At 35.1% G+C, this 13,109-nt stretch overlaps 1 pseudogene; it reads right to left on the bottom strand.

Moving 5' to 3' along the window:
• Positions 1–1,476: 1,476 nt before the first annotated feature.
• LOC138804853 (U6 spliceosomal RNA) lies at positions 1,477–1,573 on the bottom strand (annotated as a pseudogene).
• Positions 1,574–13,109: the final 11,536 nt, after the last annotated feature.

Here is a 13,109-nt window from a genome sequence, read left to right on the forward strand (position 1 = left end):
GCAAATCTCTTGGAATCTTCTGGTTGTAATTTTATTGTATAAAAGCAATCCTGTACGTATATTATTATTATGTATCTACCATGTGGGACTGCAACAGGAGAGGGTAGACATGGTTGAAGGGCTCCCATGTCATGCATGGCCTCATTAATTGCCCTTAGATCTTGTAATAATCTCCATTTTCCTGACTTCTTTTTTAATTACAAAAAATGGAGTATTCCATGAACTGGTAGTCTTTTCTATTCTTCCCTTGACTCAATTGTTCTTGAACTAAGTCCTGTATGGCTTGAATCTTTTCTTGAGTTAGGGGCCACTGATTAATCCATACAGGATCATCACTTTTCCATATTATTTTGTCAGCATAAAGCTGTTCATCAGTGGCCCCTATGAAAAATTTTGCTCCTTTGATGAGGAGTCTATTTGTCCTATTTTATTTTCATGTCTTGCATGATGTCTCTGCCCCATAAAGAAAAGAGCAAGCTGGGGATAACATAAGGTTTGAAGTGGCCTTACTGCCCTTCACATACCCATTTGAGTCTCTGAGCTGACTAAGCTACATTAGAAGCCCTCCCTAATCCAATTAAGGAAGAAGTCTCTTGCACTGGCCAGGCCATAGGACAATCTTTTCCAGCCATACAGGATCTGTCAGCTCCTGTGTCTAAGTGTCCTGTCATTTGTTTTCCATTGACTTTAACGGCCTTGTAAGGCCTTTTATCTGTAATTTCCTGAACCCAGGCTACAGTATCTGTGGTGCCAAACCCTCCTTTTCTGTTTTGAGTCAGTGTGGGATTAGGCAAGTTTAGATATGAGAGTAAAAGTATTTGGGCAATCCTCTGACCTTTATTAACTTGAATAGTCTCTTTAGAGACTTTTTCATGACCTTTATAGTGGTAGGACTGTCTGAGTCTATTACACCTGGTAATACCTCAAAATTATTTTTATAGTTTGAGCCACCAGCGTCTGGCAACACCAATTCTTACTGTAAAAATTCATGAATTCCGTGGAATTCTTCCAATTGAATTGCCTGCATTGGATGTCAAAATGTATTGAAGAGTTTTTGTATACATGTATAATGATTTCTGCAGAGTTTGTGAAATTTTATTCAGAAATAATTTTAACTTATCTGTTTAAATGAATAGTACAGAAACTAAAGTATTTCTGGTGATTGTCTGAAAAAGAATATTTTAAAGTATTCTATGTTTGTATAATGTGTCCTTTCAGATTGTATTCCATATAGAAAGTTTTAGATTCCTTTTTTCCCTAGGTCCTAATATTATTTTTCTTTGGGATAAAATGACAATGTTGTTTAATTTCAAAAGTTTTGTAAAGTTTATGTTATGTAAACGCCTTTCTGAGGTGAAGATTTAATACATTGATGTGAAACTAAATTTAATTATATGAATTACGTGTGTTGTTACACTTGTTATTTTGTAATCAACTTTTTAATAACTGTTTTTCATTTCTTGCATCTGAAGAATGAAAAATACAGAATATTTCACAAATTTTCATATCATCCTTGTGCAATTGTCATGTTAATCTCTGTATTGTAATTTGGGAATACATGCTGCTGAAGCATGTAGTATCTTCTAAATTTAAGTAGTTAATGATGCAATCTTTATACAGACTTATATCCACGGTTGCCTACTTGTAATAAGGAAACTATATTGTTCCTGACAATGCTACTGATCTTATTTTCCTAAAATTCTGTGAATAGTGGAAAAAAATATATTGTTCATCTTAATGCTCACATTTGCAAATTTTTGGTCAATGACAATTTTAAGTCTTTTTCATTTGGAATTTGATCATACTTTCAATAATTTATTGCTAGGTCCAAAGGTGATGGCTTTTTCATGTACTAATTGATCCAACTGAATTAGCTTTGTGGAGCTAATGGATTCAAAGTAAGCCTTGCTTAAGAGCTACTTCTAACCTTCTGCAGTTGACATTTTCCCAAGTGAGGTCTTACTGGCACAAATGGCTACCTGACCCTTTATTCTTCTTTCATGTAGGAAGAGACCAATCAGAATATCTTACCCTGACAGCATAGATTGTTTTACTTGAACAACACTAATCTTAGTTACCAGGGATCATAGAGAGATGAACAGTTCAGTCATAACTGTTCAGACTAGAAGGGATTTTATCAAAATATAATTGTTTATTATATCTAACATTTCAAAAGTAACTAAAGCCAAGAAGGTGAAAAAATTGATCATATTCATGATTACTTAGTATCCTGGCCTGTCTACCATCCTACCAGGCAGGAAGTTACACTACTGCATTTCTATCACCAAATATTTTCATAGTTGCAGGAGAAGTCCAGATGTTTCTTCTCATTATTAGGCCTTAAATTGGTAATGTTTTAATCACAGTGTTTTCTCTTGCCTACAGGCTGTAAATCTACAAATAGTAAAGCTTTAGGTCCAAATCTATCAAACACTGAGGTAGAGATAATGTAATAATACTTTAAAACAGAGTTGCCTTTGATACTGTAACCACAATAGAACAATGCAAAACATGTGTCTTTTTTCTTATATTATATATAGTTATATATTTTATACTTATATGTGCTGATTTTATATTTCACACAATGAAACTTACTAGAATTAGTTGATAATTTCACAAATAAATTAAAATTTATTTATTCAAATAAATAGAATTGGAATATAAATAATTAGGTTTAAAATATATATTAGAATATAAAAAATATCAACGCAGTGTCTTTGGTAAACTTGTGATACATTCTAACTGTTCTTGGTCTTCTGAATTCACATGGTAAAAAAACAATTTTGTTTTCCCCTAATCTATAAGGGATTTTACTCTGCTTCTCTGTTTATTGTTTTAATTCACTGATCCAAAACTCTTTTTCTCCATATTTCTGAAGCATTCCTACTGATTATGCCCAAATTTTTCTGATAAGATGTCTAACAAATATTATTCTTCTGCACGACCCAATGATTCCTAGGATCCCAGGTACCAGTTACCTGCATCATCAGATATCAACGGCAAGACTTCTCACATAGGCCCATGCAACATGCAACAAAGTAATTGAAGACCCATTTCAATTTCTCATTTCCTATATTTCAGGGCCCCAATTCCTTGAGATGCAGGATTTAGCATTAAGCAATTGTGAAATGCAAGGCAACTTAAAATGAAAGATGAGATCACAAAATTTGAGAGTATGTACTATGATTCAAACATTCAACTTACAGATGGCCAGCCCATATCAGTGAACAAGTTCACAAGGTGTCATAAGATTATTTTTAATACCCCTCCCCTATGATTAATGAAAGATTTTAGTCCAGCATAAGTGGGCCAAAAAATAGTTCCTGGAAGGATAGATCCATAATTTGTCTACCAAGGCCCAGAAAAATTTACTTAGAGTTCAAATATAATTCAGGAAAACATTGAGAAGATCCTTAGTGCTGCAAAACACTGGGACTTCAGTACAACATGGTTCAGTGGTATAAAATGTCACTCTCAAACCAATGATAATCTACATTTAATCGCCTGAAAGTTATTCCTTAACAAATTAACTTTTTAAAATCACATTCGCCAAAATAACATTTGAGAAGTAGATGATACTTAGTGACATTACAAGTTTTTCAAGTGTAGGGAGCAAGTTACAATAGAGTTGAATTATTTACCCAGCACAAATGCCAAACACGTTCAACCATTCATTAAAGTCTAGAAATAGTACCAACCATAATTTGTGTTTTTCAGTAGGAGCCTTCCAGAAATGTGTTAAATAGATCAGCCTGCCAAATTTCAAACCAAAACGTTTGCTAATAAAGTAAATGTCATCATTTAATAAGGTACATTTTAAAACGTCACAAATAGTTGTCCTATCATATGCAATATTATGTTTTCCCTGTCTGTGTAACATAGGGAGAAATATGACTTTAAGTCTTGAATATGGGTACTCATCAGAGATATGACAAACATAAAATCTGTCTTCTATTTCTATCACATTCCTATATAGGAATAAATTTTAGTTTTCTTCTTTTTCCAAAACTTATAGGTAGTAAAAAATAATATACCATGTAAAATAAAACAATCAAACCACTGTACAAAGCTATTTATAAAAATTGGTAGCTAGGAGTACATTCTATGCATTTTTTAACTTTCTTTTTGACTGAGATTAATCTTCCAAATGGATGAGAATAAAATCATGTTTAGATGCTTCACGTCTCCAGTCTTGCAAATTGTTACTGCAGATGAATGAATTATGGAAATATAAGCTGACATCAGTTCAAGCATATGCAGAATGTAAACTCCATGAAATGTATATAAACCTTTCAATGTATTAATAGACAGTTTAACAGGATGACTATCAGGAAGTTGAAAACAGAAAGAAATTATAGTAAAGACATAGAATGAATGAAAAATGAACAAGGGGCAAGTACAGCTAGAATACTCAATGTACACATATGATAAAGGAAGTGGTAAATCTGAAATAAATATTGGAGAAGCATTTGGTTGAGAATGATGGAAGGAGTGACTCTGATCCAAGAGAAATGGACAATTAGATGGATATATTTAATTGTAACATACTTGCACAACCTTTTGAAATTCAGTTTAAAAACACAACAAAAAACAAAAACACACAACAATCACAACCAACCAGAAATCTCTAGAGAGTATGAATATTTCCTCCCAAAATTTTAAGCAGTTAATGAAGGGTAGTCTTGGGAAAAGCAAAGAACGCTGTCCAAAGAGAGAAGTTTGGGATAGGAGAGAATTTTGAACAGATTTAAATAGATTGTCTAAGGTTATAAATCACCTACATCTGCTGCAAAAAGTATCTTTCTTCTAGGAGTTATCTGTCTGAACTGGATAATCCAGTCGTGAGACACACTTGATAGCTTGTGAAGATAGAATAGAAGAAACAAGATCAAGAACGCATTACTCCACTGGAGAGAAAACAATCCTCCATATTTTCTCTAATCTTTCTTCACTACTCTTTCTTCATACTTTTAAGTCAATTGATTTTGAATTATATTTTTCCTTCTTTCTTCTGGCAAAGTAATTGGTCAAAGTAATTCATTAAATATTATTTGCCATTTTCTTCTTTCATGCTGATTAATTGGCCAGGCGAGTCTATTAAACTTCCCTCTTGCATTTGGTTGCCATGAAACAACATCTATGTCAATGAGAAGAAATCTAATGTAAAACTTTGTCTCCAGAAAACAGTCCAAGAAGCTGTAATCACAAACATTTGGCTGTATTTTTTCTTTTTTCGTTTACCTTGAAAGTCTTCTTGTGTCTAAAGTGCCCACAAACATAAGTACTCCATCACTTTTTGGTCCAATCAATTCTAACCTAAAAGATATATTTTGCTAAGAAGATGGTTAGAGGAAACTGAAAAATACTGCACTTTTATCTTCTATCGTAAGACTCTCCTTAGATACCATATCAGGAACAATGAAGTTATTCTATGCAAAATTATTTCAATAGATTATTTTTCTCTTGGTCTTGCATTTGTTCACCAAGATGTATGGAGGAGAGTAGAGTTAAATCACCTATACCTAGAAAGACAGTGTCTGTTACAAAAGGTAAATGCTTCTATGTCCTCCTCTTAGCTCTTGCATGATTTACAATTAATCACAGCATCTTAGCTTCAAGTCTAGTGAAGCTGAAGGATTATATGGGCTCCACCACTGTTACATCTTCATGATTTGTCTTTGAAAACTCTTTAAGTTGCCTCATTTGGATGTGGAATGTATTTTCATGTCTCCATTCAATCTGTTCGGCATTGTAGTGAGCCAAATAGGCTCTGTAAAATCACTTTAGTTAGTAAAAATATTAACACAAGTTAGGGCTGGGAAGTTGGCTCTTTGGTAGAGTGCTTGCCTTGAATGCCTGAGACCCTGGGTTTGATTCCTCAGCACGACATAAGCAAAAAGAAAAGAAGCCGAAAGTGGTGCTGTGGCTCAAATGGTAGAGCGCTAGCCTTGACCTGAAGACCTGAGGGACCCAGTCCCAGAGTTCAGGCCCCACGACCGGACCCTCCAAAAACTATTAATACAATTTGTATAAAAAGTTTGGATTCCCTTCACTGCTAAAGCCAATATGCTTAGCTAGGGCTTCTAAGAACTATGTTTTCTTACCTTTTCCATTTGCTCAATTCTATTCTGAACCCAAAACATTTTGGCTTATGTAATAAGAGAAGTCTTCACTATCTCATGGTATTAAAGATATTATTTTTCGTGAGCCACTTAGAAATGTGAAATCATTGGTTTGAATTATATAATCAGATTTTTTGCTGTTTCACTGCTTCAAATGCAAAGACATTGTAGAAATTGTTACAAACAGAAATGTGTAAACCCAACACCTTCTTGCATTTTGGAGGGCACTTTCTCCCTGAATATTTTGACTCAAATTATCTTTTTTAGAGAATTACTGTTTGGTAATTAAAGGTAAATTCACAAATTTTGATGTCTTATTTTTTAAGAACTTGAATTTAAATTCCAATACAACCTTGTTTCACACAGTAAGAATATATTTCCTGGTTAAGGATAATTCCAAGGGAACCAACCAGATTTACAGCAACGTTTCTGAGGTTTGTTTAGTGTGAAAAAGAGCCATCTTCACCCACATTGCTTCTTCTCTACTAAGTGTCCATGGATTTCTTTGCATGAAAGCCTATTGTCCCAGGAAATTTTAAATTTTCTTAATAGGCTAAGTTGTTAAAAATTTTGAACAATTCAAATTTATCTGTCATAACTTTAAAACTCTTGAAATCCCTTTATCAGAACCACGAATTCACCAATCCTAATTCCACCTTTACCATCCAAAAGTTCACATGCTCTTTTCATGATATAGTGTCCATGCAACTATTATTTTCCAGTAGCTTTGTACGGCGTATATATAGCCATATAAGCTGATGCTAAGCAAAATGAATTCCAAGATAGGGAACCAGATTTTTTCATTTGTGGTTGTTGTTTTTGATGAACTATGTGATTTGTTTTCTTTGAGTTTTTCCCCTATAGTTCATTCCTGCTGTATTTGATTTTGTATTGTGTATGCATTCACCTTAAATAGGTAAGGGAAGAGGAAAAGCAAAATGTTGAGACAAAAGACAAAGGGAAAACCAATGCAATAGCAGCACTCACAAGACAATATGTTGGAAATGTACCTTATAACTTGTGAGGGGTGAAGGGGTGAAGGAAAACTGTGAGAAAAATGAAGGAGGGGTAACAACTTTGAAATGTTTTTTATTCACTACCTTACAATTACTGTAACCTCACTGTATATCAATTTGATAATAATATAGAAAAAATAAGCTGCGTAAAATGTAATTTTACTGTATTGGCACAGTAAATATTATTCTTTATGTATCAATATTTTAAAAATCAATTCTATTTGACATCTAATTAAAATTGATTACCTCTTTTTTATCAGAGGGTCATCAACGTGATTGTTATGCAACTGGAAAATATTTTCATAATATACTTGCCGAATTTTTCGAAAAAGAATGAATTTATTAGTTTCTCATTCTAAAACATCAAAAAACTTTAATGCTATGTAAACCCATAACTTTTAAAATTAAATAATTTGTTAAGAAGACAGAGTATATATTTTCTTCAAAATTCATATGACAAATAACTACTCATAATTACTCATTTTTAAATTCTCAACATTCCATATGTTAGAGATTCAAAATAGTACTTTTTTGCATGTTATAAAATTCTGCAATAGATGCAGTTTCCAATGGAGTGTACAGATTGAGAAGTCAATAGAAAAATAGCCACATTCTGGTAGAGAATAAAACTATAAAGCATCTGTAATAATTCGTCAAGAGTAAGCATTATTTTTTATCAGAGTAAGCTGTTATTTCTATGACTATCGATCCCAAGATTTATGCCATGAAGTCGTTCTAGCCCAACAGTTATCAACTTGTAAGGGGCAGCCTAAATTTCCTTAATTCATATCATGAATAGCTTATCTCTATTGTGAAAAATACTACACCTCTGCTAATGTGATGCCCTCCGTGTTCTGGAAAGAACATCACAATAACCTGAGATGCATAATTTTTTCTCCACTGGTATTCTTGAGATCAGATCACTTGCAATTATTATTTATATTTATACTTTTTAAATTATCATAGATATTCAGGAAGCTAAGATTGGAAAATTATGGTTCAAAGCCCACCCTGGCAGGAAGGTTTCATAGAATCTTATATCCAATATACTTCTCCACAAAAGCCAGACACAAGTGGCACTGAGGTTGAAGTGGTAGGGCATGAGCCTTGAGCATAAACAGACTCAGAGACACTGCCCAGGCCAAGAGTTCAAGCTCTAGGCAAACCAATAAAACAAAAACAAAGTTGAGTACAAACCCCAAACCTAGCATTTTTCTTAATGTATACAGAGGCATGTAAATAAGGAAATGGCTTCCTGTGTTACTTAGAGGTTGAAAAAAGAAGATGTCACACAACTACTCTCTTCATACCATTTTAAACCAAACCCTCAAAAATTGCTGTTTTTCTTTCTTTTTTTGCAGGTAAGGGGTAGGTTTATTCAGTAGGCCTGCTGGGACCAGGCAAGGTTGGCACTCCACGTGGCTGGGAATGAGAAAGAGCTGGTAAAGAGAGGAAAGAGCTAGAGCAGAGAGAGCTAGAAAAGAACAGAGAGAGAGAGGTAAAAACAGAGAGAGAGAGCTAGAATAGAACAGAGAAAGAGAGAGCTAGAAATGAACAGAGAGAGCAGAGAGCTAGAAATGAACAGAGAGAGTGCCTGGGCCTGTGCTAGGCCTTATCTAGGATATGGGCGGGGAAAGGTGTGGCCACATCAAATTCAGATGTGACCTCTTCCAGGTGTCACAGTTGCCTATGTAACGCAGGTACAGGGTGGAGACTTTGCTGTGAGGAGGGTGGATTCTGCTAGCCATCCAGGAGCGGACCTTACATTCCAGCCTTTTAATAATCTTGAAATAGGGCTACGATTCTCTCTGGCTACTTCCTGCTGATAAGGGGCGTGGACAATAAGGGTAAAAGGCTGGAATTTGGTCCCCTCCCAGAAGGCAGTGAGCAGTAGCTGTCCTTTGGTGGATTGAGTCCTTGGGTGAAGACTGGAGAAGTCTTATGAGCATTGAACGGCTGGAAAAATAAATACTAAACAGCAAATAAATGGCAAGAGCAAGGACTTGGGGCTGAAAATGTTGGTAGAAATGTCCCTAGTTACTTCTGATATCTGGCGACTAAGTAGAGAAGTCAGGTGACAAAGGCAAGAATATAAATTCCTGTTCAGTTAATAGGTAGACAGGTATAACCATTGGCTGGGTAAGCTTCTTACTTCCACTGACCTCCTGGCTCTGGTTAATTTTAAAAGGGCAGGCACAAAGTAGCTGATGTGATATTATCTCCTCTTAGTCCTCTCCATGTTTCCTTGTTCCCCAGACTGGCTGAGTCTAGGTGCTCGTTGCTGGGATGGCTTCTTCCAGTTGGTATTCAAGATTTGAACTCCATGCCTGGGCACAGTCCCTGAGCACTTCTTCTCAAGGCTAGCACTGAACCATTTGAGTTATAGTATCACTTGCAGAGTTTAGCTGGGAGATGGAGTCTTAGGGATTTTTCAGCCCGAGCTGGCTTTGAACTGAAATCTTTGCCACAAAAGCCCTTTATTATTTCCAATTAAAGCAACAAGGAGATCAAGTAGAATAAGTAGAGCTTACCTGCTCCTATCAAGAACTGACCAACAAATATTCTGCAATGACAAAACTCATTAGATGTGATGAGAATTTTAGCATAGATATGCCCAGTATTTTAGAACCATGTAGTCAGTAGTAGAATACACAACACAAAACAAAAAAGGCAAAACTCAAAACCTAAAATTTTGACAACATTTAGACATCTTTGCTAACAAAGCACATCAGATGGTTGGGGCTCAGTTACCAGGGCCAGAGTAGAGAAGTGGTGTGGACATGGATGTGAAGGCCAGCAATGGTATCGATGTGCTGTTTCCACCACAGACAGACTGGTTCGCAAAAGGCCGTCAGAACTGTGGGTATTCCTCAGAGCTAAAAGGGAAAAAACAAACAAAAAAAAGAAAAAAGAGGGAAAAAAACAGAGAGAAATCCCAGCTATCCTGATTTTAAGCTCTTTATCCGAGTCACGGCACCATTTTAAAAAGAGGTAGCCGAGTAAGAACAGCACCAGCACGCATGTGGTATTCAGGTAAGGGGTAGGTTTATTCAGTAGGCCTGCTGGGACCAGGCAAGGTTGGCACTCCACGTGGCTGGGAATGAGAGAGAGCTGGAAAAGAGAGGAAAGAGCTAGAGCAGAGAGAGCTAGAAAAGAACAGAGAGAGAGAGGTAAGAACAGAGAGAGAGAGCTAGAATAGAACAGAGAGAGAGAGAGAGCTAGAAATGAACAGAGAGAGCAGAGAGCTAGAAATGAACAGAGAGGAAATTGCTGTTTTTCTAAATTTATAAATTGATATCATCCATTTGTTAGCAACTCTGTCTAGATTATTCACATTAACATGGTATACATCAACTGTGGGAATTATCTATTAACTATGTTCTAATTATAACTCTCTTGAAAGAATATTCTAGGAAAATAGAATGCAAGAATCATTTGTGAATTTGTCCATTAATCCCTCTACTTAAAAAGAATTTTGTAGTATCCTATAGAATATAAAATTACAAACAAAACAAAAATACATACTTTAAATCTAAATTCTAATTTAAGAAAGTCTACAAAGTACTAAATTAGATGAACTTTGCTATTTCTCCAGACTTAAGCTTTTGTAATCCTTCAACATTTCTTTGGCAGCCAACAGAATAGTGCTTACTTAGTTTTGCAAATTTTTGGATGGAAATAATGAGCCATTCTGCATCTAGAGCATTTAAAACACAAATGAGGATATATATAAGTTGCATTTCAATAGGAAACTTGACTTCTCAAAACATAATGAGAAAATTAGCCCAAAATTCCAACGGTGTATTCCTTTTTTGTTCTTTGGTTTGTTTTATTGAGACAATGATGTTCTACCTGGTCCAGGGAAGGTATCGCAATATAATTGCATTCTCTAATCTCCTCACGAAGTGCTAGAATTCCAGGCTTGTGTCACATTGTCCTGCCATAGTTTATTTACTCTAGAAACAGACTCGCAATTCTGAACTTCTCCTATGATCTTATCCACTAGACTGACTGCTCAGACTGTTTATGTACTATTTTCAAAGATGTTCTAACAATTCACACAAGATATGAACATTTTTATATGCACCTACAGGGTTCCCTGATTAATTCCTCCATGGATCCTATCCCATTAATAATGTTGCTTGACTCTCTTACTATCACTGATTCCTAGCTATGTAATATTCTCAACTTTTTTTGGGGAAAGTTCACTGGAGGGCTTTCTAATATTAAAAATTATCACTTGATTCTAGTCTTACTCAGGACATATTTTCTATTGTTTTCTAACTTTTCTACATATTCTGAGAGTTGTTTCATTTGTCTATTTTTGTGTGCACATGTAAGTCCCGTTGTGTGTATGTGTATGTTTGTATGTATGTATGCAAAAACCTCATGCTCTTATTCAGCAATCTTGATCATGACTAGTATTCCAGCATTTGGCTGTTTAATTATAGGTAGTGTCTCAAAGCCTGTTCTACCCAGGCTGGATGCAAATTGAACTTCTCAGACTCCTTTACCTTTTTAGGTTTTATTTTTCCAGGAGTATCAACTTTTAAACTACAAACACTTTTGTGAGTGTTAAGTCTAACCTGTAGCCCAGATTTTTAACTCAAGAATTAATATAAAGATAGATGAACATATAGATTAAATATCTTGAGTATACAATGTTAGAAATGTGGTCCTAAGCTGGGTGTGGTGAGATCTGAGGATTGGGGTTTAAAGCCAGCCCAGGTAGGAAAGTCCTGGAGACTCTTTTCTCCAATAACTACCAGAAAACTGGGAGTGGCACTGTGGCTCAAGTGGAAGAGCACTAGCCTTGAGCTGTGTTCCAGAAGGACAGTGCCCAGTCCCAGATTTCAAGTACCACGACCAACAACTACAAAAAAGAATATAAGAAAAGGAAAAAAAAAGAAATGTGATCTTAGCCACCAGATTCATTGCTAGTATAATTCCTATTTTTTCCAGTTAAGTCTATTCTCTCATACGTGATTTGCATTGGAAACAATTATTCTTCCATTCTCCTTTTTACAAAATTACGTGTTTATAAAGCGTGATTTAGAAAGGATGTGGCTTCATCTTCCACATAGAAGTAATGCTTCTCTATATCACTCCCATAAATCTACATACTGGACTTGGTTTTATTATTTCAATGTTGTCTTATTTGTAGAGTGTTCTATATTTTACGGAAGCCTTTTATATAAACACAGAACTTCTCTTTCGTATTATTGCTATTGTTTCTCTTACTGTTCACTCGTGTACACTTGTGAAGTTAATGCACAGCACATACACTCACAAAAAATTATGAGAACCTTCTCCCATTTAAAATTCACCATAATTTACAGAGCACTTAAGAACTTTGAACAAAATGTACTCATGAAAAAAGTATTCATAAGCAATTTAAATTTCATATTTTCTCCTTACTAAGTTGTCTCTGAAACACGTGTTACCTCATGTCCAAAAGTGTCCTTGTGCTATTTCAATGAAGCCAGAAAACATTCATTTTTTTTCTAGAGCAGCACCATAGATTGTTACTGGAAGTAAGCGGAAGTAACTGTTACTAAATGTGGAAATTGATCTCAGGAGATGAATTGAGCATAGAGGAATGACAAAGTTCAAGTTAACTTTTGCTTTCCTTTTTACTGTAAAAGAAAAGAATTCAAGGCTTGAAGGAAACTTTCTTCCTGACAATTTTGAGTGTGTTCTTTATTCATATAAAACTTGTCTGTAAAGTTGTAGTTGAGAGTATTACAAAAGGAAACAATATGCCATTTGAAGGCCAGCATAACAAAAGGAAATAACTTTGTTTTAAAAATGTTCTACTGCAAATAAACAAAGATATGGAGGTTTTGAAGTGTCTTATGGATGGATGTTTCACTCCTGAGATGATTCTCTTGTTGCAGGAGTCAGTTATCAATTCCTCTAGTCTGGTCCTGAGTTTTCCATAGCAATAAAGATTTCAAAAAAGCAGGATCCA

This window comes from Dipodomys merriami, unplaced genomic scaffold, assembly GCF_024711535.1.
Source record: "Dipodomys merriami isolate MVZ:Mamm:240054 unplaced genomic scaffold, mDipMer1.0.p SCAF_374, whole genome shotgun sequence".
NCBI lineage: Eukaryota > Metazoa > Chordata > Mammalia > Rodentia > Heteromyidae > Dipodomys > Dipodomys merriami.